The sequence below is a fragment of the Stenella coeruleoalba genome (assembly GCF_951394435.1).
Source record: "Stenella coeruleoalba genome assembly, chromosome: 4".
In the NCBI taxonomy this organism is placed as follows: domain Eukaryota; kingdom Metazoa; phylum Chordata; class Mammalia; order Artiodactyla; family Delphinidae; genus Stenella; species Stenella coeruleoalba.
In genome coordinates this window covers 146,126,711-146,154,145 of record NC_137149.1, presented here as the reverse complement: position 1 = coordinate 146,154,145, position 27,435 = coordinate 146,126,711, and the positions used below count along the sequence as shown (strand labels likewise).

General features: G+C 33.9%; 1 long non-coding RNA gene across 1 annotated transcript in view; it reads right to left on the bottom strand.

The window, feature by feature from the left end:
• The window catches only part of LOC307186170, a 220,796-nt gene that overhangs the window by 139,041 nt on the left and 54,320 nt on the right, over positions 1 to 27,435 (bottom strand). The window lies entirely within an intron of this gene.

Genomic DNA, 27,435 nt, shown 5'->3' with positions numbered 1-27,435 from the left:
AGCAGCTTTTGCTGCTAAAGATGGGCAAAGATGTAGGCAGAGCTACACACACCCCATTATAAGCCTAAACCTCAAAAAGCTGATCATTACACAAGAACATAATGTCCTGATTGACATAATATAATCGTCGCCCAAAATAAACCTTCAGTGCTCACACCTGCTCATTTCCCTAATATAGTCCGACTCATTTTGATCTGGGTGTAAGCTCTCTCTATCAGTTGGTGCTTACATTCTGTGAATCTTCTATGTTTTGAACAGCTTGCAGCTAGCTACTGGAGTAAATTAGAACATAATAAAACTGGAGTGCTTATATCCTTGCTTACAGTATCAAGACTGAGTTTTTGCTTTGTTTCTTATATGAATTAGCTAAGTGCCAATAAACTGTATTGCTATACAGTTTCAGATGCATTAATACCATGTTTATGCAAACATCAGTTATCAAACGAAATTACTTTTGTTTTGAACTTGATTTTCAAAACAACAGAATATCAAGGTGTAGATCATAAAGCCATTATTATCTTTTGATTTTAGATACTTATATTTATGATCATTAAGTTTATAATACCTCAGTGATATTAAAACAGACTTGTTGAAAAACATAATTAAGATAAATGTCCTGTAAGAACAGGAATTTACCAATTATGTATGAAGCAATTTGGATTTGTGAATGAAATGTATAATCCCAGAAATTGTCACAGCATCTTCACAATGAAAATAAGCAAGTTCATAGCCAAAATGTAATTCTTTAATTCTTGACCAAGGGACTAGTAAAAATAAATGGAAGTGGGAGGGAATATTTCATTCTTCCTTGTAAGCAAACCCTTTTGACATTGTTTACAAAATCCAAGCTGGGATATAGTCCATTGTAGTAGGTTATTACAAATAGTTGTAAACCAATCAAATAATATTATGGTTGGGCCTTGAACAATACTGGGGTTAGGAGCAACAACGCTTGCACTGTTGAAAATCTGCATACAATTTAGATTCCCCTCCTTATGTGTGGTTCTGCATCCATGGACTGAACCAACAACAGATCATGTAGTACTGTAGTATGCATTTAGTGATAAAAATATCTCCGTATAAGTGGAGCAGTGCAGTTCAAACCCTGATTCTTCAAGGGTCCACTGTATTTCAAGATTTGGGGCATCAAATATAAATTTAACAAACATAGAAATGGCTAAAAATTAATATCAAAAATAGAATGAATTAAATTTTAGTGCATATTTTATAATTATGAATTATCTATTGCCTCATAACAAATTACTCTAAAACTTTGTGGCTTAAAAAAGCATACATTTATTATCTCACAGATTCTGTGGTCAGTAAACTGCGCACAATTTAGTTGGATGCCTCTAATTTGGAGTATCTCCTATTCACTCAAAACAAGAACTGAGATTGAAAGAGAGCAAGCAAGATGAAAGTCAAAGTCTCTCTGTAATCAAATTTCAAAGGAGAGCTTCAATCACTTTTGCCATATTCTCTTCCTTACAAGACAGACCACAAGGTCCAGCTCAGAGTCAAAGGGAGAAGAGGACACAAGGATGTGAACACCATGAAGCACAGGTCATCAGGGTCCATTTTAGAGGCTGTCTGCCAAAATTCATTTGTATATTTATGTACACATAATTGTCTATTATTAAAAAATTTAAAAATCTCTCCCTAAAGCCACATGCATTTATTACTTTACATATGAATGTATATACTTCCATTTCACAGTAAAAAAATGATGTGGGCTAAATGACCACCTAATAAATATTAGCTAAAGTTAAATCAATGCCATTTCCACTCATATCTAAGCTGAACCAAATCTATTTTAGAAATACACCTTAGTGGAAAAATGGTGTTCCATTTTTCTACATGCTAGGGACTTCCCTGGTGGCATGGTGGTTTAGAATCCGCCTGCCAATACAGGGGACACGGGTTCAATCCCTGCTCTGGGAAGATCCCACATGCGGCGGAGCAACTAAACCCATGCGCCACAACTCCTAAGCCTGCACTCTAGAGCCCGCGAGCCACAACTACTGAGTCCATGCGCCACAACTACTGAAGCCCGTGCGCCTAGAGCTCGTGCTCTGCAGCAAGAGAAGCCACCGCAATGAGAAGCCTGTGCACCACAAGGAAGAGTAACCCCCGCTCACCGCAACTAGAGAAAGCCCACGCACAGCAACGAAGGCCCAAAGCAGCCGAAATAAATAAATAAAAATATTTTTCTGCATGCTAGACCAGCTGATTTGATTTCATAGTCAACAAGGGAAAAGCTAACATCACAAGTAATCTCTGCACATGGTTTAGTTTCTAATAAAAGGATCCTATACAAACTTGAAAACTTTTTTGGTTTCTAATTACGTTATTTTGCCACTTTTGTTTCCACTTCTGTTTTCTTATGAACAAGAAGAAAGCATATGTAAATGCTCCTGTTAACTCCTGAAGAGGAGAAGGGTCCACAGTGATGCACTAAACGTTGGGATTTGAATCGGCCTCGCATCAGTCATGCTGCAGAGGACTTTCCTGAATATTCTACGTGGTTGTCCTGAGTACTGCTGACATTCAAACAACAAACAGCCACCACTACACTAAAAGGAGATACTAACTAAGTAGAATTAGATACCGTCCAAAAGATCAATGCATATCTTTTGAATAATACAAAACTCCACAGAACCTGAAACATAAAAATAAAGAAGTAATGAATATTCTCCTTTGAATAGTGGGACCTGGATAGACAGTCTGTGAAGATGACAGGCTGAGCACACGTCCATGCCTCTTCCCTTTCCTAAGTTCCTCTCTTGAATGATAACTGCAAAAGGAAGCTGGCAGACCCTGAACTTCACATTTAATCTGGATCTTCATATGTGAGAGCAGTCGACTAACCCAAGAGCCCTACACAAGCTCCCATTCCTCGGTAGTGTGAACTATTTTCAGACTTCTAAGGATTGCCATTGGTAACAATCATTAAGTATATTTATGGAAACGCTTAGAGTTCATTTAACAATGTGTCAAGTGAATTAGGAAAAAGAACCCACAATTAAAGTAAAAAAAGACGACACAAAAGAGTAAACCCTCAACCTTGAAATATATAAATGAGGTGATGATACTGTAACTGAAAATTGATAATATATTTTGTAAAACTATTACAATAGTTTTCTTGTTTATGAGATATGAGGTGTGATTTTGGGGGAATCATCCTGGAAATTTGCTTTCTTTAGCAAGCCCAAATGATTTTGTAAATCATCTCTAACTCTGAAATGATTCCCCTTAAATTTACACTACTTATAGTAGATTCACTTTTTCTGGAACTGAGTATTGTTCCAAATATAAAAGTGATTGCTTCATGATATGTATATTTATGGCTGTGTGTGTGTGTGTGTGTGTGTGTGCACATGTGTGATGAGTGTTGAATGCATGATTGTTCTGGTGATGTGATGGACTTTTGACTGGAAGTGAAATGCTTTAATAAGTTAAGGAAATTCTCTCTAAGTTGTACATTCAAACTATTTTTCTCTTTAAAAGTATAGGTAATGATCATAGTGATCACCCATAAGACCCAATCAATCATCATAACATCCAAACATTCTATGAATTAAAATTATTTCTATGTGTGCTCCTAAGGACATCATAATAAGAGAAAAAATACTTTGCCAGAAAAGAATTTATAAGAATCAATTCTTTAAAAAATTATACCTCTTATAACAACTTATTACTTTAAAAGTTAAATACCAATTTTATCAGATTGGGTTTTATCTTAAATTATTCTTATATAAATAGTGTCTTAGTGATATTAACGTTATCGCGTCAGCCAAGTGTGCAATTTCAACCTTTAAAATTCAAACATGTGCACAAATATGATATTGCTGGTAATGCAGCGACATTAAGTCTCTGCAGTCTTTAGAAGTAAAAGCGTGGTATTTTTTAGAATTTCATTAAGCAAACTTTGGGTAAGAGAAACATTTTATTTTTCATAAATAATTTCAGGAAAGTTGAGTGTCTTCATTTTAAAGTGTCTCTCTCCCACAACAGATTGATGAGATAATTGATTGATAGATTGTGGAGGTCAGATAGAGATGAGTAAAATATTAAAATCGGAGTTAATACTGAATTTAGACTCATACACATTGTTTTACTGTTTAGTTTTGTTTATAGGTTTGTTTCTTTTTCGCAGTATTGGTGATAGAATTAGTGTCAAAAAGAGAGGAAAATTAATTGTTTCATAGAGTGTTCATTTAATATGAAAAAAACAATGGACACACTCCACTAACAACTATAAAATAAAGATTTTAAAGATAATCATATCTAATTTCTACCTGTACACTCTTGAACATATCCTTGTTAAATATTCTTAAAGAATAATTAAGAAATAATATACAACTTGAGTCTACTTTTATAGAATATGTAACCCTTGATGCAATTTGAAATGACTAACAGTGATCTATATATTTACAATTTACCATGTTTTCTCATTGTCAGATAGAAAAACTTCCATTACCAATAAAAACACAGTTTTCATGAGACTCAATGAAACCCTGAGTCACTGACCTGCCACTGCCTTTAGGAAAGGTTGGAGTGAGGCAAACAAGGGATGGACTTAATGGACTAATTAGTGCCACGTCCTGCAGGAGTGACCCTCAACAACAGCTCCTCATTTCCCCAAATAAGTCCTGGGAAGAAAGGACTGGGGCACATTTGTGCAACTAATTCTTCATCTTTCTTTGTTCTGTAGATTCACTAAATAGGCCTCTTTGCTGTACATCCATTTCTGCAAGTGATCTCATGATTTCATTTTGGAACTCTCATGTTTTCTTCATGTCTTAATCCTGACATTTTAAACTTTAATATACAATCAATATACCTTAAAATTCTTAGTGGTCCTTGCTGAAATATGGGCCTAGGAGAAGAGTGGCTTATTTTGGATAATTTTGCATTTTCAAATTTATTTATATTAAATTAAGCTAATAATGAGCATGTGCTTTTTTATTATTAAAATAAAACCTTAAACTATTTAAAGTTCAAAATTGATATAAATGTTTTTATATACATAAAATTTGTTATATTTTAACATTAAACATGGATCTGCCTCTCAGTTTGTAATTATTCACAGGATGACTTTTGATTAAAGAAAACAATTAGAATCAATTTCTAAATCTCCTATAAAATTGTTTTCTTCAATATATCTGGACTTGTCAAGTTTTAAACATAACTATGTGATATGAATAAACTACCAGTGGACATATCACAATCACTGGCAGAGCAATTGACCAAACCCACCATTCTATGATCCTGTTTATTTTTCCCAGACAGTTAAGAAAAAAAATCTCCTTTTATAATCTTTGAGTCATTTTATCATATTACATATTGCATCAGCTAGGTAGTAAGCATTAGTCAACAAAAGAGAAATGATTCTAGATATTTCGAAAAGAGGACATTTAGTACGAGAAACCAGTAGAAAAAGTGTGGAGATGACTGACTGGGAAAAAAGAAAATGAAGTAATCGAAAGTTTATTAATAGCAGGAAATATCTACTCCCCTTTATTCTGGGGGAGTCTCTCATTTGCTGCTGCCCTTCTAGTACCATGTGGGACACTACAAGTATTAGGTAGGGTCACCTGAACAAGGCTGGAACTTCTAAGAATGAGATGCCTAGGACTGGCTGCTATCACAGAAGAAACATCCTAGGAGTGAGAATGGGACCAGCAGGGATACATTAACACCTGGCTCTGGGCAGATGCTCTGAGCTGGGGATGCTACAAAGGACCGGAATCTCCTGGATTCGGCTGTATCTGCTGCTGCTGGACGGGCACTACCAAAACTAAGTTGAAACAGAAAGAGTACTCTCCCTCTTCCTAATCTCCAGCACTCTGAGACTTACCTTCCTTTGGCAGGGTCACCCAGAAGCCAAATGCCAAGAACTTGTGAATAGAACATTGTGAGGGTCCTAGTTTCCAAATAATATGTAGCATTAAATAGAAGAGTGGAAATGGGGCCCCTGAGTTCCCGAACGTAAGAAATATCTGTTCAATCATTAAACAAAACTTTTGGAGACCATGGTGCTTTCATAAGAGCTTCACAAAACTAGAATTCTAACTGTGTACCTTTTCATTTGTCACTGTTATAGAAACTCAACACACTTAATACCATTACTTTTAAAAAAGATATAATTCAATTGCTGGCTTGTCATTAGATTATTTTTTGAGAAATGATGTACTTCTGAAAGCATTGCAAAGTAATTTTCTTTGAAAATTATTTATATATTGATGGAAAATTAGGAGAATGCGTTTAAAAACATACTATGAAATGCTGCTTCATAATCTAAATTATTCTGCTTTATATGTTACTGCGTGACAAGATCTATGCAAAATGATTTTAAGGTTAATGCTTCAGACTATTATTACCCCGAAAAATGTTGTGACATTAACAGTAAAACAAATTTGATTATTCTTTACTCATGAAAAAATAAAATGTGTGTTATTTTTTGAATTATTGATAAAAATAATATCAGATATCGAGTATTAATTCATTTATTTCCGCACTCAAAATGGAAGTACCAAACTATCAGTTGAAATTGATCAATATAAATAGAAAAAATAAACTATTAATTCACTGTAATATACATATTGAAATGGAAGAGATATTCATGTACTATATCTTACAGGAACATTGTTTCCAATGAATGCTGGTTACATATGGAATGCGGATACTTGAACAGCAATGTCTCAGCAGTATGTTTGCTTAGAGGAAGTTTAATGATACTGCATAATAGGAGACCCTTTTTTCAAATATGACTACATGCAGGAGGTGACTTCCCACCCATTGAGTTTTAAATGATTTTCTTATTGTTCAACATGCAGAACAAAGCACAGTGTGCCTTAGGAGAGCCAGAGGCTGTAGCATCAGAAGACCATAGTTGTTAGCCCGTAACATGGGCAGCCAGAATTTCAGAGCATGCACTGGAGAGAAGAAAATTTCCTATGGAAGTCAATGTGCAGACACCTTGAACACGAAGATTCTTTTTGGGATCATAAGGAAATATCACCAATTTCAAGTCATTAGTAAAAAGGGCCAGAAAAAGAGGTACCAAATAAGTATCACCCAAATAGAATCCCGAGGTTTCACTGTAAGGGGTACTCTTCTCTTGGATCAGTAGTTAAACACTATTTCGTGTTCCTTAATGAGCAGAAAATACTGATGTTTATGAGAGCCACTGTGTTTTCTTTATATGTAATAAACTTATTCACAGTTCTCACAAACGCTATTTTAAACTATAATCCCAAATAAAATAATCATCTATGCAGTATGCTTATACCTGCAGATCTGCATTGGCTCTGAGATTTGTCTTAACCTGAGCTTATTTCTATGTAGATATGTCCAATATATGAATAAAGTGTTTAATTTTTTACAGGCTTCTATATTTTATATGGCTTCAGCAAATTATGAAAACAAAAATAGTTTTAATTACAAAAGTTTTATCAATAAGGATTAAATCATTCAAGTGTCTGCTGAGTTTTGTATCAACAGTGTATTCTTACTATAAAGATTACAGGGTAAAAATTCAACATGTGCTAATAAAAGAGAGTGATCACAGGTGACTTTAAATTAATATCACTATGAAATACAACTGCTCTAACCATACCCGAGGCCTTGAGTGAATTCAGGACGGTGTGTATCCAGACCCAACCAGAACTAGGTGTAAAATAGTGAAAAACTCACTTTTATTGTTCTAAGCTACTGAGAGTCCAGGGTGGTTTGTTACCTCTGCTTAACCTTACCTAATCAGAAGGTTAAATCCAGTAATATATTCTTTGCAAAAAATAGACTAATATACAAATCTTTGTATTAATTTCATTAGGAAGATGGGGCAAGAAAGTAAGAATGGAGATAATAATAATGTCAAGCAAATGTAAGTTCAAGTAAAAAACAATAATGAAAATAGAAAGAATATATAAGTATATTATATGTATAATGATGATGAGATGTATGATGAACATATAATGATAATAAACCTCAATGTGCATAAGATGTGAAACAAACACCTAAATCAAAAATAATTAGACATTTAAGGTTATCTTAATAAAATATGTTTTTATGTGAAGTAGGAGATCTCATTATCCTTGAGACCTAATAATAATAATAATAAATTAAAATTAAAAATTGTTATACAGAGCATTTAATAAAGTGATCAAATAGACACACAAAAATCTTCACAATATTTCAATCCAGTATAAATTGAATATCAAAATGAAGCAAATTTTTCACATGGAAAGGAAGTTTTCTGGTTTTAATATTCAATGTATACTGGATTAAAATATCTTGAGGGCTTCCCTGGTGGCGCAGTGGTTGAGAGTCCGCCTGCCAATGCAGGGGACGCGGGTTCGAGCCCTGGTCCGGGAAGATCCCACATGCTGCGGAGCAGCTGGGCCCTTGAGCCATGGCCGCTGGGCCTGCGCATCTGGAGCCTGTGCTCCGCAACGGGAGAGGCCACAGCAGTGAGAGGCCCGCGTACCAGGGAAAAAAAAAAAAAAAAAAAAAATCTTGATTGGGTTCTGCTGGCTAAACTTTAGATTATTTGCCTTTTTATTCATGGATGCGATTTATTTTTATGTACTAATTTTATGTGAAAATAGTTGCCTGACTATGTACTGAATGTATACCAGATATGGTTTCAAATATTGTAACATTCTCTGTACGTATATTTGATTACTCTCTTAAATGCTTTTTCTTTGGTTGGAAAGACAATATTATAAAAATATAAATTCTCAGAAAATGTCTATCCATTAAATTAAACTACACTGTATATCCCCTAAGAGTTACACTGTTATTTTTGTTTTTCTGAATTCTGTTAACTATTCCTGAATTTCATCTGAAAGAACAAATTTTTTAGTGTAGCCAAGAAAAGGATACTGAAGTATAACAATGACTGGAGAATATCTCATTAGAGGAGCACACTATGGGCTCACTGTAATTAAATCAATATTTTACTAGACTAGGAAGAAATTAATAACCCACTAGACCTCATTATACAGGAGAATAATTAAAATGTGATAAGTTGATGTGAAATATATTATTTAATTAATGGTTCAGGTATATCTTGCCATCATCTGATTTTTTTAAAAAGATAAGTACTCATCTCACAGTATTTTAAAAATAAAATTCATATGGAAATAGTCTTAAAAAACATCAATATGTGTACCTTAAAAATGAATAAAAACACATTCCAGAAGTAGAAGATACATACTTAATCAAGACTTTAAAATCAGGAACTCAAAAACAAATTTCATTTACGTATGAATGGGTACCCAAAATTGCATACATAAATATAATATAAAAGTTAATAAAATATTATTTGGCAGTTATTATTAAAATGTATTTCTAAAGGGCAAAGATCTCTGATAACAAGCAAACATGGAAAGAAAGTACGTGCACTCCAACAGAAAAATGACTGAAAATTATAGTGTATACAAAGCAGGTAGAGTTTAGTAGACATTAAAAAGTATGACTAAGTGGATTGATACATAGCACGTATGGATTTCCATCTCATGCTATTGCACGAGAATAAAAAGTTCCAAGAGAGCCAAAAGTATGCAATGATATGTTATGTTTGAACACAAAAACAGAAATTTCTCTCCTATACGCTTATGACTGTTTACCTATTTACAAATATACATGCCTCTACAGGGTTATCTGATCATAAAAATACAATTCCAAAGTATAAACATCAAGGTGTTAAGAATGAGGACAGATGTTGAGATACAGAGTGGAAGTTAAGAGAGGAAAGAAAGTGGGAGTGGAGAAATAAGAAAGAAAGAAGTCATTAAAAATAAAAATAACTGCTTAAAGGTAAGAATACAGTTGCATTTATGCATTTAGAAAAAGTCATGCATGGATGTGTCTTTATGCAAAACAAATGAAGCAATTGAAAGGTAAAAGGAAACTTAGCTTTAAGAAATATATGCACATACACACTGAAATTTATCTGTTTAACTTTGAAAGAAATCAAGGTTTTAGATGGAAAAGGCATTGTCATGATGCCACCAAAATCACCCTTCCACGGTCCGTTTTGGGCATTTCTCTTCCACTATAATGCTCTTGCTTGCTGAATGCAGAAACAGCCCCAAATCTTTCTTTATGTAGTGCTTCAGGTAACTAATAACAATGGACAGGTTTAATCCCTCTCAGCCCTTCTGGATTAACGCAACTCTGACTCAAATGTCTCAGTTCTCTGGAGCAAGCTGACATGATGAGCATCAAAAGATAAACTGGGGAAAAACTTAATTTCACATCTAAAGTATTTTATTTTTAATTCAGCTTTAATGAAAAATGTTGTATCTAACCTTGGAGGAGATATTCCTCTTCTCTAAACTTTGTTATTCATAAATTCTTTTAGGTCTCTGCTATCACACTCTGCCTTCATGATATAAAAGTTAAATATTCTGCATAGAATATATGCTTATTTATGGCCATTAGCTAAAAGCATATTGCAAATACTCAGTGGGATTCTCATAGTTAAGTCGAGATCTGCAGCATTTTTTCTCCCTTGATCATTTTATTTACGTGACTTGGCACATTATCTTTTTCCGTCCTAATAGGCCATTCTACAAAATTCAGTGTATGTCCATTATAGCACTTGATTAAAAGTACACTGACCCCCATTAGTCCCACCAAACCCTAGAGAATCATGCAGTGTTCTACATCATTAAAGTTTAGGTCACAATCTCAAATTTTTATGACTCAAGGTAAACTCCAAGCTGTGAGAACCTGATGAGAGCAAGATACTAAAAATTGAAGCAGCAATATAACAAGGAACATTAAATGCATTAATGAACAAACATAACCGTAGAAACTTTTAGGAACCAGGAATAGATCTCCATAAAATAAAATGAAGAACCATTACAGGTAAAGACAAAGGGTTTTCAGTGGAGCCAGAATAATATAAGTACCAGTAAACTACCCAAGATTATTTGAGATTATTTTTTTTAGGCCTAGTAATAAACTCAGGAGAAAAAAGAAAACTATCTCATTTGGTACCTTGTAAATTCTGTTGTTGTTTGCTTGTTTAAATTTCAATGTGTTACATTTTGAATCTGCATATCTAGGTATGTGAAATACTTAATTTAATACATTTTAATATTTGAAAGAATGAGTTAATGGATAAAAACAAAACTACAGGGCCTTCTTGGTGGCGCAGTGGTTGAGAGTCCGCCTGCCAATGCAAGGGACCCGGGTTCGTGCCCCGGTCCGGGAAGATCCCACATGCTGCGGAGCGGCTGGGCCCGTGAGCCACGGCCGCTGAGCCTGCGCGTCTGGAGCCTGTGCTCCGCAACGGGAGAGGCCACAGCGGTGAGAGGCCCGCGTACCGCAAAAAATAAAAAATAAAAAACTACATATTTTGACTTCTAATTTGACATTTTGCCATCTATACTGCAAATTATTTAAACAGGAGACAAAGCAAGCAAACAGCCAACTATAATCTTACAGCACTAATTTATTGTAGAATCGTAATTTTCTAAGCCCTAAGTTGAAACTCAAATATAATTCGGAAGTCTCAGAGAATTTAACAGCTATAAAACTTTTGTTTTGAATAATTGTTGTCTGTTAAATAAACACATTAAAATCTGAAGTTTTTGATACTCCATTTGTTGAATACTCTGATTAACACCTTTCAATTGATTTTTTGTAATGCAACAAATATTAGCTTATTTAAAAAAATAATTTTAAAACTTTTAGGATACATAGATTTGTTTTAAAAACTGAGAATTTTAAGAATCAATGATTCTAACATTTCTTAATTCAGTTGATACCAGGTAAGGAACAGCATGTACTAAATTCTGCTAAAATACATATATAAATATATCTTTATTCAACATTGGCTTTATTGCAAGAAAAATTTGATCCTGATATCTTATAGTGTATATATGTAAAAATATTGATAATCTTTGACCATAAGATCTTGTATTTGATTGTCAGATATCATAGTTTCGATGTATTTCAAATATTTATGTACCACAACCAATTTCAAGAATAGGTATTTTTCATTTGGTTAGAATATTGTTTATATCATGATGCTGTGCTCCACCATAATTTGTATTTGTATTATCATTACAAACAAAAATAATTCATCTTTTTTAAAATTTAGAATTTATACTACAGTCATTTGATCTATTAGGAAAGTCATGATGGTGTTTCTTCAGGTTTGCATCTTCTGGTTTCCATATTGTCAGTAAAATGATTGTGTCATTTTTTTGATTTTTTTGTTTTTAGATTCCAATTCTAATAAAACATCAAAATATCTTATGATCACTCTCATTAAAATTGTATTAGTCCATGTATAAAATCTTGCATCAGTTCTGCTATATCACTAATGGAATATTATCTCTATTTGCTTGTCTTGTTTTGGAATATTTTTGAAATTGGCAAAAAACATATCCCAGGTGTCACCGTTCTCCATCAGTTCTTCTGATATTAAACTTCAGTACAGTGGTTATGAAGAATGATGCATATTGCAATTGTCTAAAGGCTTAAAAAAAAAGCCTACTAGTGGTACTGAATTCTTTATTCCAGAGAGAGCCAAGTTCAACAATATGAATCAGTGAAGGTAAAGTAAACCAGCAGAAATCCCTTGAACTGAAGCACGTACAAACAGAAAAAAGGCTAAAAAAGAAAAGAAAAAAAAAAAAACCAACAGAGAACATAGCATCTAAGGTCTGTGGGACCATATCAAATGGTGTAACAGACACATAATTGGAATGCATAAGTAGATTCCACATATACAAATATAGAATGGACAGAATAATAAATATTGAAATAAATAACAAATAAAATTCCCAGAACTGAAGACAAACACCAAACCACAGGTCTAAGACACTCAGAGAATAGCAAAGAAGATGAATATTAAGATGAACTAGGAAAACTGTCATATCCTATTGAATTGCTGAAACCAAAACCAAATACAAAGAGGAAATCTATCAGAAAAGAAACCCAAATAAACAAAAACAAAATTATCAGAAACCATGAGAACACGAAAACATTAAATAACATCTTAAAAGTCTTGTAGTAGGGGGTGAGTTACCTCAGAATTCTACACCCTGTACTAATATCCTTAAGAAATGAAGGGGAAATAGTACGTTGCTCAGAAAAACAAAACTGAGGATCCATACAATAAAACTGTATAAAATGCTGAAATTAAGCCTAATTCTATTATGTATACCAACAAGGATGAATGGGACAAATATTGAGAAATAGGATTCAACAGAAAATAATACTACTCTGTGATTCCTTTCAAAGAAATTATAAAAAAGACAAAACTAAACCATGGTGCTACAATCCAGAATAGGAGAGGAGCTTGGTGACTGGCAGAGTGCATTGGTTAGGTCCCTAGAGTGCTAGTCACACTAGCACTTTTCCTGAAGTGTGCTATTTACCCGCTGAATGCACATATACCATATACTCTATGCCCTGATTTAGTACAATAACGTATATTGCTTTAATGTTTTAAAAATTTTAATAAAGTTTTCAACATATTTTTCCAATTTCTGTGATTTGCTTCTTGTATACCATGCCTTTCCTTACAAAGTGTATGTGCTAATGTACATGTGTGTTTTAAAGAAGTATATCCTTCAATCAGTCTTTCAGTATGTTTTTTTTTTTTTGTTTTGTTTTTTGTTTTTTTTTTTGCGGTACACGGGCCTCTCACTGCTGTGGCCACTCCCGTTGCGGAGCACAGGCTCCGGATGCGCAGGCTAAGCGGCCATAGCTCACGGGCCCAGCCGCTCCGTGGCATGTGGGATCTTCCCGGACTGGGGCACGAACCCGTGTCCCCTGCATCGGCAGGCGGACTCTCAACCACTGCGCCACCAGGGAAGCCGTAGTATGTTTTTTTTTTTTAATGTAAAATATTTGGCTGTAAGCATGTCTGAAAAAATGTTTTTTATTATTCCTGAATGGATATTCCATGTGCATAAGATAGAATGTTTCCTGCCATTTTTTTCTCAGTAGTTTCAAGTCCTGATTACATTCCCTTTTGTCTCTTACAGTTACTAATGAACAGTTTAATTATAATTGGATTTTCTGTCTTTTGAAGGTTATCGGGTCTTTTCAATCTAGTTAAATTACTTTGTCCTCTAATTTTTGATGCATTTTAGTTGCATTTTAGTTTTTTCTGAAATAAAAATAAATATCAAAAAATAATCCTAAATAGTACTTTCTAGGTAAATTGGATATCAAGAGTCTACTGTATTCGGGATAATACATAGTCAGTCATACAAGCCATAATTGGCTTGATTGAGTTTCTTATCATTATTCAGTATATCTATAATGGCCCCTCATGTTGAGTTTGAAAGTTTAATTCCTGTTACTCTGTTGAGCTCAAATTGATTCTACAGTTTCCTATTAACACACCTAAAACACTGAAGTGGATTCAACTTATCACTTGGCATTTTAGTATTCTTGGGCATATAGTTTAAAAAAAAATTGCAGTATAAGTTATATACTGCATTTCACACAATGAAACACCTTGTATGTATACACTGATCTCCTAATATTTACTGTTCTAGGCCCCTTACCAACCAGCAATACTATTCCCCACTGCTTCTGAATCTGAATATATTTTCACTTGGGTGGTTTTATTTCCAAACAAGCTAGATAACTAGATGCACTGTCCAAAGCTCTGCTCAGTGGAGAACTTCTCGTATTCACTGTCTTTTAGGCATACTCCCTGATATAAGCAAGTGTTTCATGTTGGTTTATACCCAAATATTCAGTCGACCCATCACTGATTAGTCTCTGTCTCTTTGTTCATTCTCTAGCTTGTCAAAAGAGACACCCTGTGTGCTCAAAGGTAAAGTAAGGGAGAAGTGACAATGGAGCTGACCATTTCATTGACACAGGTGTTATTGCTCCTGCTTGTGTGTTACCCTGGCAGTACCACTTCCAAGTTACAAAGGATTGCTGCTGCATGCCCCTGACATCATGACTTGGTGAGTAGATTGAAATCAACATTTGATGTATAGCTTGAACTGTGTGATCACTTAGTATCTTAAAGTCAAATGTTTCCTTTCTACTAAGACTTAATAGTATGAAAACAGAGCTAGTTGTCAAATGTTAAGCAATTCTCTATTGTAGAAATAAAGGCCACGTTCCAGTTCTCTAGTGAGCTTACATTTTGATTCTCTTTAGGGGCTTGGCATAAATGTTTCATGATATTCTGTACCATTAAGACAGCATTAATCCTTAGAACTTCAGGAAACATGGCCCAATTAACAAGGCTGCTTACTCTGCAGATGGGACCCCGGTAGAACATTTTTATATTCTTGACTCATTTCAAAACCTTTACCTTTGTGTACCATGTGGTAAATTGTCAGGAGAGTGTGGAATATGTGTTCTCTACTAAGGAAAGTGGCAAGAAAAAAATTAGTATGAAGCAAGAGAGCAGGGAAATACGTGTTACCTATCAAAGTTGAGATTCCATATACAGTTTCCAAGGAAAAGAAGGGCACTAGCCTTCGACTGAAAGAAGGGGACATTTTTGCAGGCCGAGGAGTATTTCAAGGAAATCTGAAATTTCCAAGTTTCTGAGTCCAACCACTCAGATGATTCTCATCCCATAGATCAGGATTCTGCTCTTTTTCAGTCATAGCTCTGATTTTGGTGTTGCAGACTTGCTAAATTTGGAATTAAACTTTACTAGAAGCTCATCTACACCTAGTTAATCCCAGTCTTTGATCCTGGATCCTGCAGAATTTCCTGCTCTCTGCTGCTGCTGAGAATCCCTTAATATGTTGCTAAGGAAAATCTCTGGCTTTCTCATTTAGCTTTAAGTTGATGATTAATCACTGTCTTCCTTTATTGTGCTTCTTGAGCCCATCAATTGCTCCCAGTAAGGGTTATACAATTCCATCATACTTTCTAATTTATTTCTGGTATGACCAGAAAACATAGTTGGTATAATTTCATATTTTTAACTAAATAAATAGAATATCTGAAGGAAAATAATCAGCAGATGGGCTTTCACAGTGAAGATCTGAAAAAAATCCCCGCTGCCTCTGGTGAAGGAAGGGAAGAGTAAGCATTGTGAAGTATGCCCATATTTTATTCATAACAAAGGCCTGTTTTCCAGAGAAAAAAATTTGCCAGAGCCTTAGCCTCAGTAAGCGAACAATATTCTTCCCACTCTGGCCCCCTGCAGCTTTCCTGTTACCCCTAGAAAATGGTGGCATGGGGGAGAAACACATAGAAAACAAGGGGTTGATGCTTAAAGAAAATAGATTGCAGACTCTGCAACCTGGGAAGGCTGTAGGAGAAAGAGAAAAATATATATACACTAATAGAAAAATGCTTGTGAAGGTCACAGTCCCAAGACATAGGCTCAATAAGAGACTTAGATATCATTGGAAGATTATAGAGCACACCCAAACCTTACCATCACATGAAAAGGGCTCTGCTATAATAAATGTGGATTACAGATGAAATTGCTGAAACACACAGACAAATTTTAAGGAGAAGTACACAGGGAAACCCAGAGTCAAGACAGAATACAGAAAAAAAAGTATATTAGAGGAATCTGAAGCCTCATGCACCCATAACTACAATATTAAGCACAGCACAAGTTCTTGCCAGTTTAACAAAAATGCCTACACTAAAGGCCTATTTATCTCAGTTCCTGTAACCTGATTTAACATGTCTGGATTTCAACAAAAAAATATAACATGTCTGGATTTCAAAAAAAAAAAAAAGGGGGGGGTGACAAAGGTCAAAAAATAAAAAATAGCTTGAAAAGACAAGACAACATCAGCACCAGATTCAGCTATAACATTGATGTTGGAATTATCAGATAGGGAATTTAAGATAACTATGATTAGTATGTGAAGAGCTTTGCAGAAAAAGTGGAGGACATGCAAGGAGAAATGAGAAATTAAAGCAGAGAGATGGAAAATCTATGAAGGAATCAAAATGGAATACTAGAAATAAAAAACATAGTAAGAGAAATGAAAAATGTCTTTGATGGACTCATCAGTAGACTTGACACAACTAAGAAAATATAAGTGAACTAGAAGATTGGCCAGTAAAAACTGTCCAAACTGAAATGTAAAGATAAAAACAGTGGGAAAAATAAAAATAGAGAACTTCCAAGAACTGTGGAGCTAATGTTAAATTTAATGCTACAATAAGTGAAACACAGGGTTGTTTTTTAAGCTGGTAAAAATGTTCTGTGGGATATATTATGGTGGATGCACGACACTATGCCTTTGCAACACTGATAAAAATCTATTGCATAAAGAGTGATCTTTAATGGAAATAAATAAAATAGAGACACACTGCCCCTCACACACAAAATAATACAAAAGATCAATAAATCTAAGAGAGCAGAAAACTAGAGAGAGCCTCCCTCAGTGGCTGATGTTTTGAAAAGATAAACAAAATTGATAAACTTTTAGCCAGGCTCATGAAGAACAAAAAGAGAAAGAGTCCAAATAAATAAAATTGAAATGAAAGGAAAGAAATTACAACTGGTATCACAGAAATACAATCATAAAAGAATACTACAAACAGTTATATGCCAACAAATTGAACATACATAAATTTCTAGAAAAATACAGTCTTCTAAAACTGAATCAGGTGAAATAGAAAGGTTAAATAGATGAATTGCCAGTAATGAAATTGAACCACTAATCAAAAAACTCCCAGCAAACAAAAGTTTAGGACCAGATGGCTTCACAGGAGAATTCTACCAAACATTTAGAGAAGAATTAATACCTACCCTTCTTAAACTAGTCCAAAATATTGAAGAGGTGGGAACACTTCCAAACAAGGCCAGCATTACCCTGATACTAAAACCAGACAAAGACACACACACACACACACACACACACACACACACACACACACAGAAAATTACAGGCCAATATCCCTGATGAAAAGTGAAAATTCTCAACAAAATATTAGCAAACTATATTCAACAATGCATAAAAGGATTATACATCATGATCAAGCAGGATTTATTCCAGGGATGCAACGATAGTTCAATATCTTCAAATCAATTCATATATTACTCCATATTGACAAACTGAAGAATAAAAAGCATATGATTATCTCAATAGATGCAGAAAAATCTTTTGACAAAATTCAATGTAAGTTCCATTTATGATAAAAATTCTCAACAAAGTTGGTATAGAGTGGACGTAGCTCAACATAAAAAAGGCCATTTATGACAAAACCGCAGCTAACATCATGCTCAATGATGAAAAGCTGAAAAGTTTTCCCCTAATTCATGTAGATTCTATGCACAGAAATCCCTCCTCCATATGTGTGGCCTGTGCATAGTGACTTTCTTCCATAGAGTAAAATGTGAAGAGAGGTGAATAGTAAACTTACAGTGGAGAAATCTAGCTACACTATTCAGCCAGATGATCACAGTCAAAACCAATAATGATGAGCCATGTCCTCTCGGTATGATTTAATGAAAATTATACTTCACCTCTCTTGTCTTCCTCCACAAAATCCATAACTGCACTCTAGTCATTAAAAGAAGTCAGAATAATTCCAATAAAGAGGCATGCAATAAAACAGCTGGCCAGTACTCCTCAAAACAGTCAAAGTCATCGAAAACAAGGAAGTCTGGTAAACTGTTATAGCCAAAAGAAGTCTAGGGAAGCAATATTGTATCCTGGCTGGGATCTCATAACTGAAAAATGAACATTAGGTAAAATATAAAGAAATATGTATAAACTATGGATTCTAGCCAAAGATAATGTATCAATATTAGTTCATAATTGTGATAAGTATATTATTATAAGATATAGATAGAAGGGAAACTGGTCTCACGGTATTTGAGAGCTCTCAGTACTATTTTCAAAACTTTTCTGTAATTCTAAAACTATTCTAAAGTGGAACATTCATTCAAAATAAATCTAAACTACCTTTAGATATATTGAAAAAAATACAATGATATCGAGAGCATGAATAAACTTTTTCTTGTTTGGGATATTTCAAAAAAACATAGCTAAAGCATTAATGTTGGAATAGAAAGAATAAACACCAAAGGCTAAAAGGCAGAGTGATATATGCAGTTATTTTATTTAAAATAAGAGAGAATGATTATATGTGTATGAATCTCTGATATCTCTGTTGGCAGGAGTTGGTACAGCAGATGGGCATACACTAATTGTTCTATCCTTTCTACCATTTGTTCCATTTGTTCTAATTATCATGCGTTCAAAAAAATTGTGAGTGGTACCAGGAGGTACACTGAGGGTTCTCAATGCTAGTTTTCTATTCCAATACATTTCTATTTGTAAGCAGAAGAATTTAATAACAATCACTTAAAACTTTAATCTCTAGAATGTAAAACAGAAAATTAGAGTGCATCCTTTCCCACCACTCTCCACAAGCTACCCAAGAAAAGGAAGTACTTTATATATGTGAAGATTGTGGTTTATAAAAATGAATCTGAATATTCTCAACAAAACATCCATTCAAAGGACGGCAAACTCTAAACTCTAAAAATGGCTAAAACTTGTGAATAATGTTAATAAAAATTGTTTTTGATGAAGGAAACATGAATCAAAATAAACTGCCTTTTGGAACACAGAATGTTAATAGATACTTTAAAACTAGGTAAACAGGTGAAAAAACATAGAGAAAAATGCATCTTCATGCATCAATTCCATTAATATAAGTGCAAAAAAATTGGAAATTAATTTTGAAATTCATAGTTTGGATCTTAAATATCTTGTATTAGTCAGGGAATAGTCAATAAAACAGAAACCATACTAGGTATTTAAAATGATCGATTTAATATAAGGAATTGTTTACAGAGACAAGAAGACTAAAAAGCAAAAGTAAATAGGACAGAGAATGTAAGTGCAGGGTGCAGTATCACCCTAAAGACAGGAAAACAAAAAGGACCAGGATGAGTTCCCAGAAATCAGGAGATTGAATAAGGGGTAATTTGCAATTCACATATTTTAGGAATGGGTCATCTAAACATTCCGTACCTCAGGACTTCAGTGGAGTTCTGTGAAATGTTTTTGCTCAGACATCAGAGGAAGGAATATTTTAAGAGGCACAGTTTCAACCCTCTAGGGTTGAAAGAGCTGTTTCAACCCTCTAGGTCAACTTGCTGGTACTGAGGACCTTCCAACTCTGGGTAATGCTGGCAGGAATATAGAAAAGGAAAGATGTCATTCTCCTTGCCTCCTAACTTCCAGTTTTCTTCTAGTGACTCCAAAGTGCAATAAAAATTAAACTGACAAAAATGTATGGGCAATGTAGTTTCCTGAGTTCCAGTTCCTGCATCAGAGTATAAAATGTGGATTTGGAGCTGTAGACAGTAATCATAAATCAATCCATATCTAAAAGTCTGTTAAAATAAATTATAAACAAAGATGCAAAATGTACATTTTATTATGATAGTTATGCTGGAAACAACATAAATGTGTATCCATCATAGTATTCGTACATAAGCATAACATAAAATCATAACAAAATCTCAAAAAGAAGTCTCCATACATTTCAGTGTTTCGTGGGGGGGTTTTTTTTGTGTTTTTTTTTTTCTTTTCAGCTTTCTCTGCCATTGCTTGTGTGTCATGACAATTCCTTCTATACATCTTTCAGAGCTGATCTTTCCAAAGTGAGCCAGAAACATGTGCTGAGTCTCTTTGAAACAAGAAATCTCAAATAACATATTTTCTTATGAAAATATATTACTTAGATTATAGAACAGGTAGCATTTGGAAAAGTCAAATACGACTGGAAGATGCTCAGAGCACAAGCTGACTTAGCAGTCAAGATTTATTTCTTTTTATTTTAAATACTTGATTGTGAAACAGATATCTACAAAAATGTAAATTTATTTTGGATATTTATAGGGCTACAGAATAGATATTTTGCAAAGCAATTGATCAGAGGTGAAGGTGATGTCACAAGAATAGAAAATCATAAACAGAAGGGAGAGAAAAATGAGTTTAGAAAACAGTCTCTGGCGCTCTTTTATCAAGTAGGAGAACGTGAAGCCAAAATAGTATATCGAAGAAATTTAAAATGTGGAGACATTTTTAAAAATGCTGCTACGTGTTGCAGTTGTAATTCTGATAAAGAACTAATGATAAAATAAATCGCATTGAAGTTAGTAATATCCTTAATTACATCAATAGATCTGAAAATTAATTAACATGAAAATACTAGTATAACAATGACACACTATTATGAAAAAATACTATCTAGTAGCTCGTCATGTAGGCATACTTGTCTAAAATTGTAAAACTTTTTAGTACATGATAAAAATCTCAAGAAAATGCCATTCAATGTTAATGTAGAGTGATGTTTCAAGTCCTGAAAATGTACTCAATTTGAAAGTTTGGAAAACTACATTCACTCACTATGAACTGCTCTTAGATTTTACTAATTAGCAAGTATTTTGACAGGTGTTATACTACTAAGTGTTTTGGGACACCCTTTGCTTTATGCTTTGGGAGTTCTGTTTAGCACGATGAATTTAAATAGTTATTCTCAACTAGCATATTTTTTATTCCCTTTAAAGTACATCTCATAAATTAAAAGCAGTGGGTGTATTATAAAATCTAATTCGCTTTCAAGCTTCCTGTCAGGTTTGTTTTTCTACTAGTAGTGAGAAAACTTGCCTCATATAGGTAATACACCTCTCTTCAAGTTTTGCAAAGAACACTACAAAATCCCTAACATTAAAGCTGGATATTTCTGAAAGTACATTGAGTCTTTCAAGTCATTAGGGGAGGATTTAGTGTAATAGAGCTGAATTCACTGAATTTCAGGCATTGGTGGCTTATTGCAGTACAATGTAATTAACACTCAGGGAGTCGTTTATACACCTGGAAGGATCTAACCCATTGTCTACGTAATTGACATGATTTTTTAAAGCGAGATGGAGCACCCTAATATTTATTTGAAAAGAAAATTGGGATCAAATTACCTCTTCAAGGTCAGAGAAAAAATTAATTACTGAAGTAAGTCTTGAATTTTTGTTTCATTCTCAGTGTTTCACTTAAGATAAAAATCATTATTATGATGTGAACCTATGTGAGTATAATTCTGGTCTTTGTTTTAGGTTGGACTTTCAAAAGATGCAGGTTAATATACTATACAACCCTAAAGTTATACAGTGTATTTGTCATTTATATAAGGGTCACATGATAAGGTAGGCAAGTTATGCAAATATCACAGTCAGATTACCCTTGAGCAATCTCTGTGGAAGTTGCCACCAAAGAGACTTCCTCTCAAGAATCCAACATACTTTCAATATTAGAAAATATTCTTCTCTTGAGTACTAGGTGAAATACTAGGCTTAATTTTAGGAACTGTGAAAAGTGTACAGCATTAAACACTAGAACCATGCTCACTGTGGCATGTTCCAACTTTGAAGGTCAAGGGGAACTTCAGTCAACTGAGAGTAAGGAAGGGTAATTGCACAGAAACATTCTAACTAAATTCTAGGCAGAACAACCTCCTCCCAGGATACCTGAGACAGATGAACCATTTCACTTCTAGGACAGGGGTACCAAACCTTGCCATGAAAGCAAGGAAAACAGTCTATACACATTCTTACAGCCTGAGTGTGGGCTACACTGACAGGATGGAATGGCAGGGGGTCACAGGCATACATGGAATCCACACTCACTCAGCAGCTATTTCCACAGGTCTTGACCATGAATTCAAAGGCTAAGGAAAAGGCAGGAGACCTAGGCCAGCCCTGCCTTGTGGTACAAGGACACAAAACTCAGTCTGCTCCCCAGGCTCTACACTCATACGATGGTAAAGCCATATACTGTTGGAGCAGCAAGGAATACTCCTGTTCTGGATCCCTGACAAAGATTCACTGCTGTTGAGGGAGAGGTAAAAGCAAAAGCCATCTGCTCCTGGAGCAGGGAGAGAAAGGCCCTGCTTCACCACAAGTCTTTCAGCAAATGACAAGCAAGTAAGGCACTTAGCACTGTGGGAGGGATAAGGCAAAAGTTCTCTGGGAGAAGGATTACAGAAAAAGCCACCTGACCCAGTGAGTGAGGCAGGGACACCAATTAGACCAAAGATCCTGTACTGATACAAATCAGGAGTCTGTGATCATGGGGGAGCAGGTGGGGGGCAGGACACTCACTCTCACAATAAACCTCCATAGACATGAGGCAAATTTAATTAAATTTAAGGCAAAATTTAATTCTGGAGGACGTAGGAGAAAACTTAGAAAGCCCATGCCCATGGCAGGCACACAGGGCTTTCCTAAGACTGAGCTGAAGAGGAGAATTCAGAGATTATAAAAATAAGAAACAGTTGTGCTGCTTGGGAAGGGACCAGTCCACGAAGCATGGGGAAAAGCTCTTTGACACTTCAGACCCTACATAAGTCACAAGGTAGCAGCAGAGATTATCTGAGTGTTAGATCAGAAAGACATATTCATCTATACAGTCATGATTAAGATGCTAAAGAATCTGGTGAAAAACTTGGCAACAGGTATGGACAGATGGGAAAATTCAGTGAAGCATTTGAAAGTATAACAAAGGGTTAAATATGAATGCTAAATGATACATAATCTATTACATAAAGCATATTTATAGAGGATAGCACAGGTACAGTATTCCTTCAAAAGGTTTCTCAAGACTTAAAAGTTTACTAAAATCCTCAGAGTAAATAAAAGAATAAATCCATAGAGTTTGATAGGCCAATAATAATTATACAAACTTAAAAACAAAGATACAAAAGAGAACAAAAAATCCAGGGACTGTGGGACAATATTACAACTATTGTACCAAATAAAGAAGAAAATGATGCCTGTAAAATTTCTACATTTAATGCATGATAGCAACACACAGATAGAAGGGTCTCAGAGAACCCCAAGCGAAGAATATTTTTTTAAAAAATGCATTATAGTTAAGCCTCTGAAAACCAAATATAAGGAAAAATTTTAAAAAACAGTGGAAAAAAACTTTACATATAGAGAAACAGATCTAAGAATACAGCAGACTTTTCACGTGAAATTTCCGAAGCCAGAAGACAATAGAAGGTCCTCTTTCACATACTGAAAATACAAACTGTGAACCCAGAATTGCCCATTCCTCTAAAGTACCTTTCAAAAATCTTGGCAAAATATGAGTTTTTTCAGAGAAAAAAAGTAGAAAAGTCTACTGCCAGCAGACCTGCTATGGAAAAAAAAAAGTTAAACAAAGGTTTTTTAGGCAGAAGGAAAATTAAATAGATGGATTATAATGTGGATCTTCAAAAAGAAATGAAGAGAGCTGAAAATGGGAAGACAATACACGTGAACCATTTTATTTATTTCTGATATTTTTAAAGATAATACACTGTCTTAAACAAAATAGTAGAAAAATATTTTGTGGTTAAAATAACAATTTTAGCAATGTAACTTGGAGATTAAAGCATATGTGAGGATATGGGGAGGAACTGATAGTACAATGTTTTCTACTCTAAATTAAGTGGTATTGACTTTTTTTTGACAAGAATGTTTCATATTACAGAGATGTGTTGTGAAACCTAGAGCAAGCAATTAAAAATAAATAGGTTTAAATAATAATTCAGTAGTGGAGACAAAATTAGCATAACAAAAATGTGCAGGGGATGAGAAAAAAAGCTAAGAAAAAAATGGTACATCTAATCTCAATTATAGTGATAACTAAGTTAAATACTAACAGACTAAATGTCACTATTAAGAGACAAAGATAGTCAAGCTTTTTTTTTTAAAGAAAGAAGACCCAGTTCCTCAGGAAAAACATTTTAATAACGTTATGGATAAACCAAAAAGAAAAAACTGCAGTCATGTAAACACTAAAAAAAAAAACAAAACAAAAAACCCCCTCAGAGTATCAATATTTGTATCAGACAGAGTAGACTTGAAGACAATTAATATTACAAGGTATATTGAGGAATATTATATATTAATCAAATTGTCAAATTACAAGTGTACGTAACAATCCCCTCCTTGCTTTAAGCTTATAAACTCTATTGTTTTATATATATTTCATTGCTTATCTACTTAATTCCCCTCTTCTTTTTAATTCAGCTTTTTTAACCTATGGTATTTCCTGCTGTTTTATAGACAGATAGGCAGACACACACACAAACGTACACACACGCAGACACACGGTGACAATTTAAACAAAAAATACTTTCACTTAAAGTAGACTTTCTCAAACTGTTCAACCTTTTTCATACTTATCTCAACTTCCAGATTTCACTTTATTGATAAATGACTCATCGTGGCTGACAACTTTCATAATGGGGGAAATTTAAAAGATATTTGTGGTTATTCCCTAGAAGCCATATTCTTCACGCCTGACTCATCATTACATACCAGATCATAGTGACCTGATTTGTTAAATGCTTCTAAATGCTTCTAAAAACTGAGAATAAATCCTTCAGCATTTTGGTGAGTTTATACTCCAGCAAAGTCCTTTGAATATGGTAGCCATTCTATGAACAGCCATTTAAGAATAGCTATTAAAAACAAACAAGCAAAAAGAAAGGATGCTTTAAAGATGAGTGTTCTAAAGCCTTACTATTAAAAAGTACAAGGATGTCAGGGGAGATGTGATACCTCAAATATTATCTCAGGAATTTTGAGGGTTATAATTGAAATTATAATTTGAAAGTAATAATAAGGTAAATAAAATATTAAACTGAATAGTGGAAAAATTGTATTTTCATTTTCAATCAATATTAGACTTAATCACAAAGTTAGCGCATAGAATTTATAACACATCTTTACATATATTAACATACAAGTTAACATAAATTCTATATATTTATTATATATTATTAGTCTTGATTTATATTCAAGGAAACTGAAGTTTAATGTATATCTAATACTTAGTGTTGAAAACACACCCTTGGTATGACTCTGAATGCACTTATCTTTTTATTAGACCATATTGCTATTTCCATTAGATATAAAGCCAGTTCTCATTTTTGTATTTGTAATTTGAAAAAAAGATAGGACAACTCTTAAAATATGGGCATATTAAAATGTTACACTTTTTAACACTTTGAAAAGAACATGCCTTTATTAAGAGGAAGGCAGCTCTAAGAAACATGCCAATCATTTGTCTTATGTCCGTAAGTTTGTTACAGTTGTACTTTCACAGATATATAAAATTAAAAAAAAATTAACATTAATAAGTAGTAAATAGTATGAAATAGAACTTTGGAAAAGAGCCACGATAGTTTACCAACTATAAGTACTATAGATTACTCTCTCTAAATAACCTTCTGCCACCTTTCGAGAAGTACTTCCTTTATACACCTGCCTATCAATGCTAGCCTCCCAGTCACCAAACGTATTTAACAGTAACAATTTTTGTCTGTCTTCAGTTGAATTGACCTTCATACAGACTGTTTATCCTTCAAACTACTCTATTTCCAGGATCTAATTAGACACACACACATTCAAGTCTATGACCACAGCTTTTAATGATCTTATTCTTTCCACCTCCCCAGCACTTGGTACCTCACGCTTTACCTCATATCATCTCTGCTTCAATTATTCCTGCTTATCAGAATCCAAAACCACCTCTTCTATTCTGCTACACTCTGAAAATAACTGATTCTCCTAGTTCATTGTAAAATCATTTAAAATGTCATTCTTTACATTCTCCATTCTATCCATCAATTACTTTGTAATTCCCAACTCATTGCATTCCAGTTTCTGCTTTACTACACTATTGAAATTAATTTTCTCAGGCTACTCATTTATTTCTTAATTATCTCTGCATTGTCCATATCTCAAGGTATTGTGAAATAAAAACAGGCAAATGGAATGTTACTCAGGAATATGGATCTAAACAGTAGAGTTATATAAAAGATAGACATCCTTTATTTAAAAACATTTTTGGTTTTTCCAAATGAGAAACTGTATGTTTTAAATTGCTATGGACTGAGTCTAAAATATTATTCTATTATTTATAAGGAGAGAAAAAAAAGTGGTGGCAATTTAGATTCAATGATCATTGTTTGATAAAAATTGAGATAGTTATAAAACAAAGAAGGATCTAATGTGTTAAATTTAATTAAGAGTTCAAATAATATATCAATTTAAAGATACTTAAATGTAGTCTGAATTGGTCAAATTTTACTTTGGAGAAAGCTGTGTCAACAGAAGAACTAATGGTACATACAAGTTGTTTCTATAGGTGTGCTAATATATAGATTATATATCAAGTAGGTTAAAAAGTGAAATCTACCAAGAGAACACAGGATAAGTAACATCAAGTTTTAGTTATGCCTCCAGCTGGAAGGGTGCTCCCCAAATGTGGTTGTGTACAATCAGGGTGAAAAAGATAATCCACTGTAAAGTAAGAAAAACTTACTCAAATTTCTATTTTCTCTACATAGATATTAAAAAGAAAATAAGTCCAGCTTATTAAATTACATGAAACTGTTTAAACTATATACACACCTCTGTACTTATCTCTACAT